The following is an 18,527-nucleotide window of genomic DNA, read 5'->3' on the forward strand; positions in this document are numbered from 1 at the left end:
GAAGTATGTTCTAAAGCTCCATTATTTATGATAAACCAGAAGTCTCCAAACACTTTTTGGTTACCTCTAAGGAATTTAGCAGACTGTTTACAGAAGAGGATCTATAGGTGGTTTAACAAAATGAAAAACTACTTCATTCTGCTAGTTAATGCATTTAAAGTTCTAAGATACCATTTTTCATATGTCAAATTAGCAAAGTGTGTTTTTGTATATATGGGGGTTATGGTAGGGGGTTATGATAGGAAGTATATGAGAATGGGGAGTGTGTGTGAGAGACAGAAGGAGAGAATTTGATGCTAGAAAGAGTGTTAGAAGTATAGACATTCTTATATACTCTCCCTGTGGAATGCAAAGTGGTACAGCTCTCAATGTGGTTTGGCATGATGGGCCTTAAAAATGTTCGTCCTCTTTGACATGGGAATTCAAATTCTGGCAGTCCATTCCAAGGAAATAATCATGGGTTAAGACAGTAATTTATATATAAAGATGTTATAAAGTAAATAAAAACAAAAATAAAAAAACGTTCAAATGCCTAACGCTGATTAATTGTTAAATTATAGTACATCTATGCAGCTAATAAAATTCAGCAAAGTAAAGCTAAGAAAAGTAAAGCTAAGAAAAGTAAATGTTTAAAAAGATTTTAAGGCCGACCCGTGGCTCACTCGGTAGAGTGCGGTGCTGATAACACCAAGGCCACGGGTTCGGATCCTAAATAGGGATGGCCGGTTTGCTCACTGGCTGAGCGTGGTGCTGACAACACCAAGCCAAGGGTTGAGATCCCCTTACCGGTCATCTTTAAAAAAAAAAAAAAAAAAAGATTTTAATGACATAGGGAAAATCCTCATGTAAAAATGCTGAGTGAGATACATATACTCTAAAACAGATCTATCCAGAATATCATTTCTATAAGAAAACATATGTAAGAAAATATCATTTCTGTAAGAAAACATATGTGCAAAGAAAAGTAAAAATAAGCAGTAGTGATTATTTTTATGACTTGAATTATATGAGTTTTCCCCCTTTAGTCATATGCTCTTCTGTACTTTCCATATTTCTGCAGTAAGTATATTATAATCAGCAAAAATATAACTATTCTTTTAAAAAATTGCCAGGCTGTCCCACAGAGGAATAATCACATGAAAATGTTTAACCTCAGTAGTAATAAAAAATGGAGGGGCCGGCCCGGTGGTGCACTCGGTAGAGTGCGGCGCTTGGGAGCACGGTGGCGCTCCCGAGGGTTTGGATCCTATATAGAGACCGGTCCGCTCACTGGTTGAGCGCGGTGCGGGCGCGACACCGAGGGTTGCGATCCCGTTACCGGTCACGAAAAAAGACAAAAAGGGGGAAAAAAAAAATGGAAACAATGCTCAATAACATGGGAAGTGTTTTTTACATATATTTAGGTGAAAAAAAGTACCAAAATGTACAGTATGATTCCAATTTGGTTAATATTTGCGCGCGCGCGCGCGTGTGTGTGTGTGTGTGAGAGAGAGAGAGAGAGAGAGAGAGAGAGAGAGAGAATGTTGATAGTGCTAATCTCTCTAGGTAGTGGATATTTTGGGGATGACCTTTAATTTTCTTCTTTATACTTATTATTTGGATTATATGAGTTACCCCTCCCCCCACTATAATCTTATCTTCTCTATTTTCCAGTTTGTCTATATTAAATATAATATTGCTCTTACAATCAGGGGAGGTTTTTCTTCACACATTAAAAAAAATCAAATTAGTTTTGCCATCCTCTACACTATATTTTCCACTCTTTTTTTTTTTTTTTTTTTTTTTTTTTTTTTCCGTGTCCGGCAACGGATCGCAACCCCCAGTGTTGCCCCCGTACGGGACCGGGGACCGGCAACGGGATTGCAACCCTTGGTGTTGCTCCCGCCCCTCACTCAGCCAGTGAGCGGGAACCGGTCTGTATGTGGGATCCAAACCCTTGGGTGGGGGCACCGCCGCGCTTCCCAAGCGGCGCACTTATCCAGTGCGCCACCGGGCTGGCCCTATACTTTCCACTCTTAAAACATATTTAAAATATTTAACACAGAGGTTAGAGTAAGAGAAATTTAAGGGTATTTTCCATGTAATTCAGTCTTAAGAATTAATTGAGTTAATTAATATAAATTTTCATACTTTACTTTTTAAAGAGATTTAAAGAGGTGTATTTGAATATTTCAAATATCTTTTCTCTTTCTCAAAATGTTAGCCACATAGGTGCAAAATGATGGAAAACTACCTTTGTGCCATTTTTGAAAAAAGATTTTTGAACTTCTTTATTTTTAAAAATTGAGGTATAATTTACATACAGTGAAATGTACATACAGATTTTAAGTGTATAGTTCAATGTTCTGACAAATGTTCATTTCCATGGAATACCACCTCAATCGATATGTAGAACATTTTGTCACCCCAGAAAAGTTCCCTCATGCTCCTTCTTGTCAGTTTTCACCATTCAAAGGTAATCTCTGTTCTGATTTTTACCACTGTTGATTAATTTTGTCTTCTCTAGAACTCCATAGGAATGGAATCATAGAACATATTCTCTTTTATATCTGGCTTCTTTTGCTGAGCATGATTTCGAGATTCACCCATGATGTGTGTATCAGAAACTTATTCTTTCTTTTTCATTTCTGAGTAGTATTACATTGTAGCAATACCACAATTTTTTTATACATTCTCATGTTGACAGACATATAGGATGTGTCCAGGTTTGGGCTAATTTAATATTGAGGCTGGGTAGTTTGTAGCTGTGTCATAAACCTGGCATGCCATCTCCCTCCCTTTTCCTGTCTAGCAGGGCTTGCAAACCAGGCATTTACTCTGCAGTCAAGGGCTTGTTTCCAAGAGCTTGTAACTAAGATTACCATAAAGAAAGCAGAAAACATAACTATACTAGAGCCTCCAAGTCCCGAGTGGGCACTTTAAAAGCTCAGCTCTTGGGCACGGAATGACAGGCCTGTAAGATTAACTCAAAGCTCCCTTTACATAAAGAAAAAAAAAAAAAAAAAAAAAAAAAAAAAAGCTAAGCTCAGCGTACCCAATCAGGGACTAAGAGATCCACCACCACATTGGATCAGCAGTTGTTTTAAGATGGAGAGGTTACTCAGAGCACTGAGCCCGGACTATATTGTGGGTGGGATGCCTCCCACTGCCTCCCCCAGCCTCCCCCAGCCTCCCCCAGCCAGCCTTGCAGCAAGTTGTCTCCAGAGTGCCTGATCAGGGCTCCCTTCTGCTGGGGCTTCAGGCTAAGAAGCATCAGGATGCACTTGAAGCACTTGCTGTGTGGCCCCTGACTGCTCTTCTAACATGAGCTACAGACTCTTGGGTGTGGGGAGGGGGTCGGGGGAAGACATACTTGATAACAGAAATTAGAAAAACCTCACAGATTCAAGTGGCTAGCATACATTCAGATATTCAGCTTATTACCCAAGAGCAGGAATCTGAGTTCTGGGTTTGAGAGGCCCAGGACATCTCTCTCTGTGATAGAATAGGGCAGAGCACCCTTCCCACTTTTCATTCCTTATGGAGTACATCTCCCTCTGTGCCAATCAAAGAGAATGTGAGCTATTTCCTTGGGCACTGCCCCTTTGTCCCACCTGTCCCCTGAATCTTGAAACAGAATTCAGGTAAACTGAGTGCAACTAGAGCTGAGGAAATGTGGAGGGAAAAGTACAGTAATTCAATTAGCTTGTTGAAAACACTCTTAAAGGATGGGAAATGGTATGGAGCCTGAAGGCAGGACCTTCATTAGGCACTTGCAGGACCAAAGAAGAGGAAGGCCTCTCCACCAGTCACGTTCGAAGGGCTTTCCAGTCCTGGAAGAATTTATGGCAAAACTTGTGCCACGAGAGTGAGTCTACCATGGATGTTATACTGGCCAGCCTTACTGATAACTGTGCAGAAAGGATCCTCTGCTTGGCACTGGGCTCAGCCAGCAAGCAGTCTACTCTACATATATCTGAGCCCAGCTCTTCTCCTCCCTGGACTGTTGTCTGTCTGTTGCCTTGCTGAGTCAGGTTCTTACCTAGTTATCTTCTGGCCTTCATATCTTGCCCAGGCCTATTTTTTTTTTTTTCTTGCCCTCTCCAACTTACACTTTCTGGTTAAAAAAAAAAATAAACATTGACTCAGAACTCCTAACTTTGCATTAGCTAACATTTCTTGCCAAGGCACTGACCCTGAGCACCTGCCAAAAGATATTTTTATTGCCTTTAGTTTCATTATAGATGACAAAATACATGGAATTGGATTTCTTTTTCCTGGGATTTGGTTGCTGGTTGTTTATTTCAACATCAGATGGTATTTTCTGATTGAAGTTATTTATAGGCAATTTGATTCTTAAAACCCTTTCTGATATTGCTGGATTGCCTAGGACCATGAGTCTCATGTGACTCCTACATTGAGAGGAGGTACAAACTGAAGCTTTGAAAAGTTGACACCAGACATCAGAACCAGTGCAATCAGTCACTGCCCTTCAGACTCATAATCTATCGGTCTTAAATGGCTTTTACTTTTGAGAGTATGCAATTTCCTTGAAATTGCTAGTCTTAGAGAACGTCACAGTTACTTTTCCTGGTTGTCTTCAGTTCTAATTTTGATGTGAGAGCAAGGAACAGATTTTGTGCAGCCCAAGTTACATTTATAACTTCAAGTGATTGTTCTCTCATAGACTTCAGCCAAAAATTTTTACAAAACAGACTTTTAAAAAAGTTTTCCTCCCCACCTCTCACCCTGCCCAAATATAGTTGACACTTTAAGCTCTGACTACCCAACCTTCTTTGAGCAAAATCTTTGGCAAAGTAGCTAATATTTCATAATAAATTTGGGGAGATTTGAACTACATAAAAGACAGTTCCTGAAAGCATTCCGTGAAGTCTTTTAAACAACTTACTCTTATCAGGCTCATGTGTATCAATTCCGTTACTAGGAGCTGAAGATGATAACAATTATAAATCAGAGAAGCGAAAATCCTTGAGTTCTAACCTTTTCCATAACCAAAAACAAACAGTAAGACCCTGAATAATTGATAATCATTCTCTGGAGTATGAATATTGGATTCTCCATGGCAAGTGTAAACTTTATATTTGTGAATTACTCCAGGGTGTTCATAAATTACATATAGATACAGACAACTGAAGGAAGTTAGTGTATGACCTTATCAAGGGCATTTTAAGATAACATTAAAATTACATCATAGAGGGGCCGGCCCGGTGGCGCACTGCTACAGTGCGCCGCTTGGGGGCATGGCGGCGCTCCCGCCGAGGGTTCGGATCCCACATACAGACCGGCCGCTCACTGGCTGAGGGAGGTGCGGGCGCAACACCGAGGGTTGCGATCCCGTTGCCGCTTGGGGGCGTGGCGGCGCTCCCGCCGAGGGTTCGGATCCCACATACAGACCGGCCGCTCACTGGCTGAGGGAGGTGCGGGCGCAACACCGAGGGTTGCATCCCGTTGCTGGTCCCGGTCCGGTACGGGCGCGACACTGAGGGTTGCGATCCGTTGCCAGTCACGAAAAAAGACAAAAAGGAAAAAAAAAATTACATCATAGAACAGAAAGATATTCCATGCTCATGGATTTAAATACTTGCTATTGTATAGGAGGCAGTACTGCCCAAAGTGATCTAAAGATTCAATGCAATCTCTACCAAAATCCCAGTGACCTTTTTTTCAAAAATGGAAAAGCTGGTCCTAAAATTCACATGGAATTGCAAAGGACCCTAAATAATCAAAACAATCTTAAAGCCAAACAAATTTGGAGTACTCATGCGTCCCAATTTCAAAAGTTACTACAAAGCTACAATAATCAAAACGTGTAATACTGGCATAAGAATATACATGTAGATCAGTGGAATAAAATTGAGAGTCCAGAAATAAGCACCTGCATCTATGATCAATTGATTTTTGAGAAGGGTGCCAAGACCATTCAATGGGGAAAGGACAGTCTCTTCAACTAATGGTGCAGGGGCAACTGGATATCCACATGCGAACGAATGAAATTGGACCCCAGCCTCACACACATATTAAAATTAACTCAAAAAGGGTCAATGACCTTTTGAAAAACTATAAAACTCTTGAAGAAAAGGTAAGGGTCTTTATGACCTTGGAATTGGTAATGGATTCTTAGAAATGACACCAAAAGCACAAGCAATAAAAGAAAAAAAAATCATTTGAATTACATCAAAATTAAAAATTTTTGTGCATCAAAGGACACCATCAAGTAAGTGAATGGTGAGAAAAGAATGGGAGAAAATAATAGCAAGTCTGATAAGGGTCTAGAATCCATAATATATACATAAAACTCTAACAACTCCAAAAAATGCAAACAACCCAATTAAGATATGGGCATGGATCTTGAAAATACATTTCTCTAAATTTGTATTCTAAAGAAGATATACAAATGGTCAATAAACACATGAAAAGATATTCAGTGTCATTGGTCATTTAAAAATGCAAATCAAAATCTCACTCACTAGGCTGGGTATTATTTTAAAACAAAACAAAATAAAAAAACAGAAAATTACAAATGTTGGTGAGGATGTGGAGAAATTGGAACATTGACCTTTGCTGATGGTAATATAAAATGGTGAAGCCATTGTGGAAAACAGTTTGGTAGTTCCTCAAAAAATTGAATATAAAATTACCATATCAACCAACAGCTCCACCCTAGGTATATACCCCAAATAATTGAAAACAGGTATTCAAACAAATACTTGTATATGAGTTTTCATAGTAGCATTATTCACAATAGCCAAAAGGTGGAAACAACACAAATGCCCATAAATGGATGAATGGATGAACAGAGAACTATTTTTCATCCATAAGCAGGAATGAAATACTGACTGATACATGCTGCAGTAGAGGAACTTTGAGACATTATGCTAAGTGAAAGAAGGCAGACACAAAAGGTCACATATTGTTTGATTTCATTTATGTGAAATATCCAGAAGAGGTAAATCCATAGAGACATAAAACATGTTAGTGGTTGTCAGGAGCTGGAGGAGCGGGAACGGGAGTGGCTGCTTTAATGCTTATAGGGTTTCATTTGGGGTAATGAAGATATTTTACAACTAGGTAGAGGTAATGGTTGCATAGCATTGTGAATGTACTAAATGCCACTGAATTGTAGTTTTAAAATGGTTCATATTACATTATGTGAATTTTACCTCAATCTAAAAAATTACATCATATAGTTTTTGTGATCTCACAAATAACTGTGGCTTTGCTGTCTTAGTTACCTTGTGACTGTTGGACCCATGTACTTTGTAGCATTAGTACATTGGGAAGTTCTTTCCTCCTGCGGGCAGGAAAACTCAAAGATGGATGACCCCTAGTGAGTTTCTTCATAAAATTATGATTAAGGAATACAGTTCTGCTTTTTCATTTTTGTTTGTCGAAGCTAGTAAAACTTGTACCTTGAGTGGACCCTGGGTTGTTTTAAAATGTAATCTGGTCTGATATTGGTTGGTTTCTTCATTAATTTGAAAAACCATGTTTAAAATAACTTTATATTGGAGATAAAGTAATTTTTGGTTTTATGAAGGTTTAAGGTAATTTTTAAACAATCTAAGTAAGAAACACTGGAATTGCAGTCAGAATTTTCTGATGGTTTTGTGTATTGCTAGAGACTTTTGATTCTTTCTAAAACCATTGCAAATCCTTTTTACTGTCAGTGGAATTTGTGTCAGGAATAAGAAAATTCTATTTTCAGATCAAGCAGAGCTTGTGCAAAAACTGAAAACATTAATTTCTTATTTTTATCTTATACCTGTTTTGTTTTTTGAAGGAGGAACTTCCGGTTATGTTCTGGCAAAAGACCTGAGGTTGAGAAGAGCTTCTTACTTCAGAAAGATAGAAGGGCTTTGCCAATGATCATGAAGCTTTTCTTTATGAATAAGGCTGATGCTTCTGGCCCATAGTCAGTGTTGTGTTTTATGGGACTTGTTTCTCCTACAGATGTATTTATGCTAGTTGTCTCACACCCTTCCACCTGGTTCCTCTTATGACCCAAAATATGCCATCCAGGTTAAAGATCTATAGATGCGAAGCAAGCTAACTGATTTGTAGTGGACTGAACCCACAGTTTTTGGCATTATGTCCCAATGAACTGAACTAATGCCTTGCTTGAGCAAGGGTTTTGCAATTTTAAAGTTAGAAGGGATCTGGTAAGCTTAGGAAAATATCTGGAATACATGTAATATGTGGAAATAGTGGGTGAATAAAAGTGTTCAGCTTGAAATAATTATTGCTTCTGACTTCCACAAAATTAGGAGGATTTCCTTTTTGTGAAGTTCATAGGATAATTTTTTAAAAAACCATTAGAAGTTTTTCAGTAAACAATTAGAAAAAATTTTTAACAAGAACTAATTTAACTAGACATTGAACTACTTTCACTAGACATTCTAGGACATCAATAGAAGAAAGTGAACAGGTGGATGAGACAATGGCTTATTGCAAAATTATATTTGCCCAGGGACCCCTGCCTATGAAAAGCAGCATAGCATGTAGTGGTTTACCTTTGGTGATTTTCTTAACTAGTTTCCTCATATGGGTGATTAGAATAATAGAATCAACCTTGTAGGGTTGTTATAAGGATTGAATTAATTAATATAGTTAAAGCTGTTAGAACAATGCCTGACACAGTGTAAAAGATAGATATGTCTATATTAGAGACATAAGAATCCTGGTGATTATTAGGAGCTACTTTGGTAAGGGATGCTTTTTTGAGGAACAAACCTGTTTACATTCACAGATGCTCATAGTCCTCACCCTCTCTAGTGTATCCATATGCCTGGACTTCTATTTGAAGTTCTGAGACCTTCTGCTATACTCACTTTGGGGCCATATTACTGCTAATGGGCATTTCAACCAAAGAGAATGCTTTGGGAAAGAAAGAGAGAACTCAGGAGCAGTTGTTTATCAACGGTTTCCCAAGTAATTTTAAGATCCCATGAAGCACTTTGGTGGTTTGTTGAAAACATAGTTACTGTCTCCTTCATTCACCAAGAGTTGTTGTGTGCCCACCATTGGCACTGGGCAGAATGGAATGAAATAGGGGTAACAGAGACAAAAATGAAGAGAACCTAGTTCCTTGGTCTGGCACACACAGTCTCAACCATTCCTGTACCTCTAGAATCCATCCCAGGAAAACCTCAGGGCTTGGAATGGAAGAGCACCAGAAAACAGTGCATCTTTAAGAGTGTGCATCCTTGAAGTTGTAAGGCCATGCATCAGTTAATATCATTATTTCTGCCAAGCTGTCTCAAGCTTAGCTGGGAGAGAGGAATGGAAACTCATCGGTAGAAAGATTGTTAAAATTACAGATTTTGATGGATTATCTTATTCTGATCTGTTGTCAGAGACAGTTGAGTTTGCTTTACTTCCACTTATGTATTCCAGTTTCTACTAGCATTTTTAATAGTTATAAATTGCTAGTTTTTATTTCAATGACCTCTTTTTACTCTCGTGCCCCTCTGGTTTTCCTGTTCTGATGAAAATGAAGTAGGAAAGGAGAATGATGAGATTGGATAACTCAGCTCCTGAGAATGCTTTATCTTCTCATGAAGTGATGGTATACTGCTTCTTCTATAGGAGTGAATTGTAACTGCAGAAGCAACAAGTGGTCCATTAAAGATGCACTTGGGGCTGGATAAAGTGAAGAGTGAAACTGGAGAAAGTAATGAAGTAAGGAAAAGGTATGTTTCCCAGATTAATAGTGTGCTTCTGAATTTTAACATTTCTTTCTACATCAATTAACTTTGTAATTCCTGAGTCTGTATAGCCATATTTAGTCTTCGTATTGCTGTTAAACATTATTTATTTTCTCCTCCCTTGGTTTTTATTGCTGAACTCTTTGACCAAATGATTCTTATTTGGATTAATCTAAAAATCTGTATTGAATCTATAACTTATTTCATTTCTTAGATCACTTGATGGGAATCTGTTATAACTTAGGTTGACCATTGGGTATCATAAAAGTAGAGTCGTGTGTTGTATTTCTGTGATGTGCAGATTTAGTCCGAGTGTCAGCTTTTAGTCTGACTGCAAAACTTACACTTGTGCTTTATTAAATGACTGACTTGAAAAACTAGAAAACTAGTTAGAATACCATTCATCCAAGCCATATTCTTAGGCTACAATATGTGTGGCACTGTACACGTCTATGGAATCCTGGAATAGGCAACCTTTTCTATTGCTAAATTTAATATAGAAGACAGAGCAGACTAGTGAATAGTCAACATAAACAGACATAGCCTTCACTTGATGAAATAGATATGATTTAGTAAGCTTTTTAAATAAAGCAGATCTTTTATATTATTTTCCATTATAAAGTTAAGAACCTTTCTTCGATATGCTTAATAGAGATTTTTGGGAAGGGAGAAGGAACTGGAGTCAGAGTCATCAATGATATATGGTGGAAGTTCTGTACCCCAACATCCTTAGACAATTCCATGGCAACATCACTCCTTCTCCACAAGCCTGGGGACCACCAGCCCATGGGAAATTTTCCACAATTGTAACTCTTAGAACTTCCTTCCTTGTCATGGGTGGTCTTCCCTGTGCTTCAGGAATGGATTGTAGCAGGGCCACTCTTGGATGTAAGATATATTCCAGCTTGATCGTTCTCTCACTTTGAGTCTTAAAGTTGAGTAAAACTGTTTTGTGGTCTTCTATATCGATCCTCTAAACTGAAAATGTCATAAGACAAGCTTTTTGTAACACACATTTTCTAGTGCTAACCCCCACAATAACTCTGCTTCATCATTCTGGTCTCCCAGCTATGCTTCATTCAATCCAGAAATGCTCCAGCTTTAAGGCCATTGTACTTGCTCCCTCTGCTTCAAATCTTGTCCTCCTAGATTAGCCCCATGGCTCCATGGTCAGGACAGAGGGTAACAGGCAGGCTCTAGCAATGTTTGTTGGGCTGGGGGACTAGTAGGAAGGGGACATTGCCTGTGGTGACTAGAGGTTGCAATAGAGGAAAGTTAATGGGAAGGGCAGGGCAAAGCCAAACTAGAATCACCAGCCATCTCTGAACCTACTACCTGGCGACATTGAGCCATCCTGCCTAGTTCCAGCTTAGCTCATTCTCCCACTACGCTCCTACCTATGAAGTATGAAGTTTTGTTTATTCTACACATTGTGCTTTCTTGGTTTCACCTTTAAGATCTTTTAAAATTAATCTCTCACTTTTAGAGGCATATACCATTTGACTCAGCAATTGCATTTCAAGGAACATATCTCATGTATAACCTCATACAGGTAGGCAGGTAATCCTGTACCCCCGCAGCCTCTGTTAAGTTCTCATGCATGCTTCCTCCCTCAATAGCACTTGGACAGACTAAATAAGCATCTCTCATTGCCATCATTCTGTTGTGGCCCTGGGTCATGTCCCTTCTGCTTGCTCAAGTGTTAACTGCCTGCCTCTTTGCCCAAACTGTAGTAGACTGGGGACATTTGCACGGTATCTAACTATATTCCCTCTTTGATTTCTTCTTTTGGACTTCTGTTTCTTACAGCAGTCTTTCTTTTCCCATTTGCAATTATCAGGAATGGTTAAATTTTTGCGTTGCATTTTCTAGATATTTAGATAATTAAGTATATAGTAGTGAATAGCTCTACTTGGGTGCATGTTAAAATCATCTCAGAAACTTCATAAAACATTAATGCCTGGTCCCACCTCCAGTTATTCTGGCTTTATTTTTTTTTCCTTTTTTCTTTTTTTGGTGGCTGGCGAGTAAGGGGATCCAAGCCCTTGACCTTGTTATTATAACACCATGGTCTAACTAACTGAACTAACCGGCCAGCCCCTACCTTCAGAGATTCTGAGGCAACTTGTCTGAGGTGAGGCATGGGCATCAACATTTTTGAAAGCTACCCAGTTGATTTTCATGTGCGCTCAAGTTTGAGAACTAGCAAGTACTATTGATTTTTCTATATTGGTGCTGACTCTTGTCACTTTAAACTCATCATAACCATGTAAATGATTCCTTTGAGTTTAATAAGTATATGATGGAGTTATTCATAAAAATATTTTGTCTCTGTCTTTACTATATTTGTATCTCTCATTCCTTTTTATATTGCTTTGTATTGGAAGGAACTTCTGATACTGTATTAATTAACAGTGAAGATAAAATGCATCTTCATTCTGTGCCTATTTTTAATGACTGCATAGCTTGTTTTTTCCCTTGAAGTATAATATTGACATTTGGTTTTAAATAGATGCAGTACTCTAATTAGGGTAAGAAAGTATACCTATATTATTAGTTTTAGAATTTTAAAATTAAGAATAGATGTTGGCAGTGGAATACTACTCGGCCATAAAAAAGAATGAAATTCTGCCATTTGCAGCAACATGGATGAGTCTGGAGAAAATTGTGTTAAGTGAATTAAGCCGGACAAGGAAAGAGAAATACTGCATGTTCTCACTTATAACTGGGTGCTAAGAAAGAACGAAGGAAAGAAAGGGAGAAAGAAAGAAAAGACCACAACAATTCATTGAACTTTCAGAAGGAGAGAACAAACCTAAGGTTACAAGAGATGAGGGAGGAGGAAATGAGGAGGCTTGGGGAGGGATGGATCAGGTAAAGGGCATAAAGGAAAATCATGGGCTGGCCCGGTGGCGCACTGGAGAGTGCGCTGCTTGGGAGCGCCAAGGGTTCGGATCCCATGTGGAGACCGGTTCCCGCTCACTGGCTGAGCGCGGTGCAGGCACAACACCGAGGGTTGCGATCCCGTTGCCGGTCCCCGGTACAGGCGTGACACCGAGGGTTGCGATCCCGTTACCGGTCAGTAAAAAAGACAAAAAGGAAAAAAAAAAAAGAAAAATCATAATCTGTAATAATGAATATGCTGATAATAATAATAATAATAAAAAGAATAGGTGTTGGATTTTAGCAAATGAATATTTGGTATCTGTTGACATGACACAGTTAAAAAATTTAACTTATTCCTAGATTCTACTTACTATTATTTTCTTTTGAATTATTGACCATGAATTCTGAGTGAGCTTTGTCTATAGTTTTTTCTTTTCAGTTTCTTTAGCCAGTTTAAGTATCAAGTTAGTAGAATAAATTAGATAACCTATATCTTGACCTATTTTAGGCATGATTTCTATAGCATGTGAATTGTTTCCATAGAGTTTCAAGGGACTCACTAATAAACCATCCAAAGGCAAACTAGCTGCTTTTTGGGGTGTGGTTATCTGATTCTGTATAGCTGTTGTTCTAGTTAGTTATTTTATTTTTGCCAATATTGGAATTTTACATTTTTAATATAAAATTCATTTATTTAGTTCTATCCAAATTTATTAACACATACAATATTCTCTACAATTTTATTGCTCTGTTTTGTGTCCTATTTTTCCAATTTTAAGTGTTTCCTTTTTTTTGTTAACTACATTTACTAGTAGTCTTAGTCTATTCACAGAAACTTTTGTGTGTGTGTGTGTGTGTGTGTGTGTGTGTGTGTGTGTGTGTGGCTGGCCAGTATGTATTCACAGAAACTTTTAGTTGAAATATAAAACTTTAAAAAATACAAAAAGATGTAGTAAAGTCAGTTTCCCGTTCACTCCTGTTCCTCAAGCAAACAATTCTCCTCTCATAGGCAGCAACTCCTGCCAGTTTCTTATGAATCCTTCCAAAGTATTTCGGTTTTCACTTTCAAAATATCTAATTTCTTTTGTTTGGGGAAAAAAAAAAGTTCCTCTAGTTTTTTTTTTTTTTTTTTAATTTCGCTTCTCAAGATTATTAATTGCATATTTAGTTTTTATTTTTGTTTTTTATAACACTTAAAGCAGTCTTTGTCCTCCTTTTTTCATAGTCTATAGATTTCTTGTGTAGCAATTTTGTTACATTTTCTAACTTCATTACTGTTATTTCAGAGTTTATCTCTTGCAAACAGAGTATTGTTGTATTTTGACTCTATTCAACCTCTCTTCTTGAAGAATCTGTACCTTATGTGGAAATTTATACTCTTTAATTTATGGTTGCCATTATATTTCTTATGTTTTCTATATATCATTTGTTTCTCAATTTTTATATTTCTTTGTTATCTCTTTTCCATTATGCCTTTTGTTTTATGGAATATTCTTTGCTTCTGTTTAGCTTTTGAACACATTTTAAAGGTGAATAATCTTTTGAATTCTTAGTGCTAAAAATAACATTCGTTCCTATGTTTATTTACTATCATCAGAGCAAAAGCAGGAACTTTCCTTTCCTTCCATATGAGGAAATTCAGTTTCTCCCTTTTTTGGCATCCTCTCTTCCTATTCCTTATCTACCTACCCCTCCCCATGCATTATTTTTTCCTTTCACATTTTACATTTGTTCTGTGAAGTGTACTAATTCTTCTGAGCCTCAACCTGGTACTCATAAGTATTTTGCTATGTTTGATTCAGTCCCTTAATTAACAACCACTGAGGCCTAACTCTGAGCCAAAATACACTGAGCTAGCTACAGGAGATACAAAGATAAAGCCAGTTTTGTCCATGCCTCAAGGTCCCCTTTCTGGTTGAGAAGGCAGCATGACATGCAAACCAACAGTGGCAAAAGACGTGATGTGTCACATGTGCTGGAGACACAGAGGGAGAAGGGAGTGACATTTGGTGAGTGGGCGAAGGTATCCTGGGAGCTCAGTCAATGTATGTCCCAGCAGGGCTTTGTGAGATAAAGCCACAGGGAAAAAGCCTGAAGGTGCACAGGCACATCACCCCATTCTTGGGAGAGTGGTTGGAGATGACACTGGACAAAGGGATGCTGGGACCAGATTGTGAAGCATCTGTTTATATCCTGTGGGCTGCACCACAGAGGTTCTAAAGCAGGGGAGTACCAGGCTCTGGTTTGTTTTGAGGAAGATAACTCTGGCTGTCATGTACAACACAGACTGCAGGGAGGGAAGTCAGTTAAGCAGTTGTGGCAGTCATTCAGATGAGAAGTGAGGGCATCTTGGACAAGGGGGTAGTGGTGATGGTGGGGAAGAAAAGAGGAACTGTTTTGAGGCAGAACCTAAAAATACTAGTGCCTGACATGGGGGAGACTGGGAATGAGGGAATGCCTTGGAAGGGTTTTTGTTTATTAGTTTTAGGGAAGGTGATGATAGGTGGTGGAACTTTTGATCAACTTAGGGAATGGGGTAAGGTGTGTAAGAGCGGGTGAAGAGACTAATTTGGAGAGAGGCAGAGAAGAGTTTGTTTTAGGACTTGTTGAATTAAAGAAACCTTCAAGTTGTCTAGAAAAACTTATCTTGGGGCAATTGTGAATATGGGTCAGAAACTCAGGTGAGATGTGGGATCGGGAGGTAAAGATATGAGATTCACTTGCTCCATTGAGGATTGGAGCCATAAGAGCAGATATAAAAATCCCCCCAAGTAGAGCATGTAGACAGAAAACGAAAGGTCCTAGGATGGGCTTTTGGCAAAGCCCAGTCTTTATGCAGGAAATTGAAACCTTTTGAGCACTGTAATACGTGCCCAGCACGGATGGCTAGAACTTTTTCAGATGGCTTACTTTATCTTCTCAACAGCCCTGTGCATGGGAATTATATTATTCTACTTTGTGGGCCAGGAAACTAAGGCTCCAAGGTATTGTTACTAAGCTAGTAAGTGGTATTGCAAACCAAACATGCTAGAGTAGAGGAGAAGCAAAAAAGTGGTGTGGAAGATATAATTTCCTACAAGGGGCAGTGACCAGCAGTGACCACTCATTCAGAGATCCAGTAGCATAAGGAGAAGCTAAGCCACTGGTCTTCTCAATTAGAAAACTGAGAGAGATCCTGCAGTTCCCACCACATACCTGTCAGCTCACACTGGTGTTAGGAGGTGAGGAAATGCAGATTGACTGCAGCTCTTGGAAACAGTTTAGTGATAGAGGAATGATGAGGCTGTCTGGTCTGGGGGTAGCATCATTTTTATTTACAGATGACAGGTTGAGATATTCTGATTTGCTCAGCTTGATTTGTGTTGTCTCTAGACTTCTGTTACTAAAAAAGATCAAAAGTAACTCTGGTGGATTCCCTTTCATGCAATCTACTTGTTTCATTTGTTTACTTAGAGTTCTTTTTTTCTCTTTTTCTTCTACACATTTCTTTCAGATGTTTCCAGGCTGTGTCTGAGTGACCCTCTTTGATTGCTAATTATGCATGAGACCCTGGGAGCTGCTTCTTGTTTCTTCTCTCAGGTCTTTTCATTCTGGAAGTGGTTTTCTTCTGTCCTTTGAATCTTTTATTCAATTCAGCTTCCTACAGAACTCTAATTCCTGGATTGTCTCTGTCCTCCAGATGACAACTTGCTTATGCATTCTTTGATGACACGAGAGTGTGCTCTAAGAGCATGGGCTCTGCAACCAGTCTGCCTCGATCCAAATCCTGGCTCTACCAACTACTAGCTAAATGACCTTGGGCAGGTTATTAGCTTCTTTATGCCTCAGTTTTCTCATCTGCAAACTGGAGGCAATAATAGTATCTACTACCAAGGGTTGTGGTGAGGGTTAAATGAGCTAGTGCATGTAATTGCTTAGAATGAGTGGTGTGCAGTGCGCATCATGTCTTCCATCATTGTTAGCTGCTTTTATTGTTGTTATTGTTTTAGTGACAAGTAGTAGGACAGATGACCTCTTCCTGATTATCATTTGGACCATACAAGTAAGTTTTAAATTTACAGACTATTGGAGCCTTACTTGATGAGCTAGAAGTAGGCAAATCCTGGAAACCAGGTAGTATTCCCTCAAGTTTTTAAGGAGTTAAGCAATGAATAATTTTAACCTTGGTCCAGATGTGGCACCTGGAGTTGTGGATGTCCACTGTGTGTCCTTACCCTCCCTATGGCAGTGTTCAACTGATGTTCCTTAAAAATAGGCATATAACTTTAATTTCCATTTTACAGAATAGTTCTTCCAAAAAATGTTTATTTTTGTTCCTGTAGCTGCAATTATCTCATATGCAAATAATACTTTAAACTCCTTGTGCAATGTATATGACTACCTTATGCCAGTTGTCTTGCTGCATTGGCCAGAACTTCAAAAATATTTGAGATAGTAATGCTAGCTTATATCTCCTTTTTTTGACATCTGGCTTAGAATGATGTGTTATATTCTTGTCTTATCTATAGGCCATTTTGTTCTCAGTATTTTTATTAGGAATGTATGCTATCAAATGACTTTCTTGTATCTATTGAAGGATTCATTAGGTTTTTTCATTTAACTTTTTGATTTTGTGTCATATTTATCTTGAACTACCATCCCATTCTGGCCAAATCCTTACCAGTTTGGTCATTCTTTTATCATTAAATTATTTTTGCCAATCACTAAAAATTTTTAAGTCTATATTCATTCAGAATTTTTATCTATGACAAAGTTCTTTTTTGGTTGTATTGGGGTTTTAAAGTAGCATACCCTTTGTAAAAAACTCAAATAATATAATATTTATAGACTAAATAAGGAATAAAACTCACCTGATAATCCTATTAATTACAAAGTAATTAATGTTGGGTTTATTGTCAAACCTTCCAGATTTTTTCCATGCATTTACCTATATATGGGTTTTTTTTCCTCTCTCTCTCTTTATTTTACCAAAAATGAAATCGTACGAAGTCCTGAAACTTTCATTTAAATTTAATATTATATCACTGGCATCTTTCTGAGTCCATGCACATACATCTACTTCATTCTTTGTAACATTGGTAGGGTATATCATAGTATAGAGTGGTCATAATATGTTTAGTTAGTCCTGTTGGTGGATGTTTAAATTATTCCCAATCTTTTGCTAACACTACATGAAACATCTCAGTACATGTTTGTGTGTACAAGTATTTTCTAGGATAGATTACTAGAAATGGATTTGTGGATCAGAGGTGATGAATAGAATAGGGGTTTTTAACCTAGTCTGTGAGTACCTATTCTTGTATGCAAAATGTGGCGTGTATTACCTATACTGTGCATTTTCCTAGAATGAGAGTCTATAAATAAGATTCACAAAGAAGTCATTGCCCAAAAAGAAAGAATTACCACCACATAAAATTAAGTAACTTGCCTGAGTCCATGGTGGGACAGATGTAAGCCCTTGGTATCTCTCTCCAGTGGTTTTAAAAAAGGAAAAAAAGTTCAGAAGGAATATGTCCTTCAAATTATCTATAGCGCCAATCTCTGAGGGTAGGGCTATGAGAGTTCCACAAAGACTTTTTTTTTTTTTACAACGAAGATATGTTATTTTTATAAGCAGAACAAAAGTAAAACTCACTGAACAAACAGAAAAAGTAAAAACGAAGTGCTTGCATGACAGAAATAGTAAGGGGAAATCAATCAACTAATCTCTTGGGGTTTTTAAGGATAGTGAGCAGGTTTGTCAATGAGTGAGCCAGTTGTCCTTTAAGAAATCTTTGACAGAATTTGCATAGTCTCAAATAAGCTGTCTCAGCATGTTTACTAACTATAAATGAAAAGGTAGTAACTTTATAGTGGAGAGATCCAGCAGAAACCACCTTTACCAAATCTCGAGGTCAACATCACCAACAATAAGACATTGTGAGCCCCATGACACAA

At 38.1% G+C, this 18,527-nt stretch overlaps 1 protein-coding gene across 1 annotated transcript in view; it reads left to right on the plus strand.

Moving 5' to 3' along the window:
• Positions 1-9,583: 9,583 nt before the first annotated feature.
• Positions 9,584-18,527, plus strand: part of ZHX3 (zinc fingers and homeoboxes 3) — a 64,985-nt gene continuing 56,041 nt past the window's right edge. Inside the window, exon 1 of the mRNA XM_008591037.1 lies at positions 9,584-9,689. The gene's annotated coding sequence lies outside the window, so the exon portion shown is untranslated. The remainder of the gene's footprint in view (positions 9,690-18,527) is intronic.

This window comes from Galeopterus variegatus, unplaced genomic scaffold (genome assembly GCF_000696425.1).
Source record: "Galeopterus variegatus unplaced genomic scaffold, G_variegatus-3.0.2 Scaffold6595, whole genome shotgun sequence".
In the NCBI taxonomy this organism is placed as follows: Eukaryota; Metazoa; Chordata; class Mammalia; order Dermoptera; family Cynocephalidae; genus Galeopterus; species Galeopterus variegatus.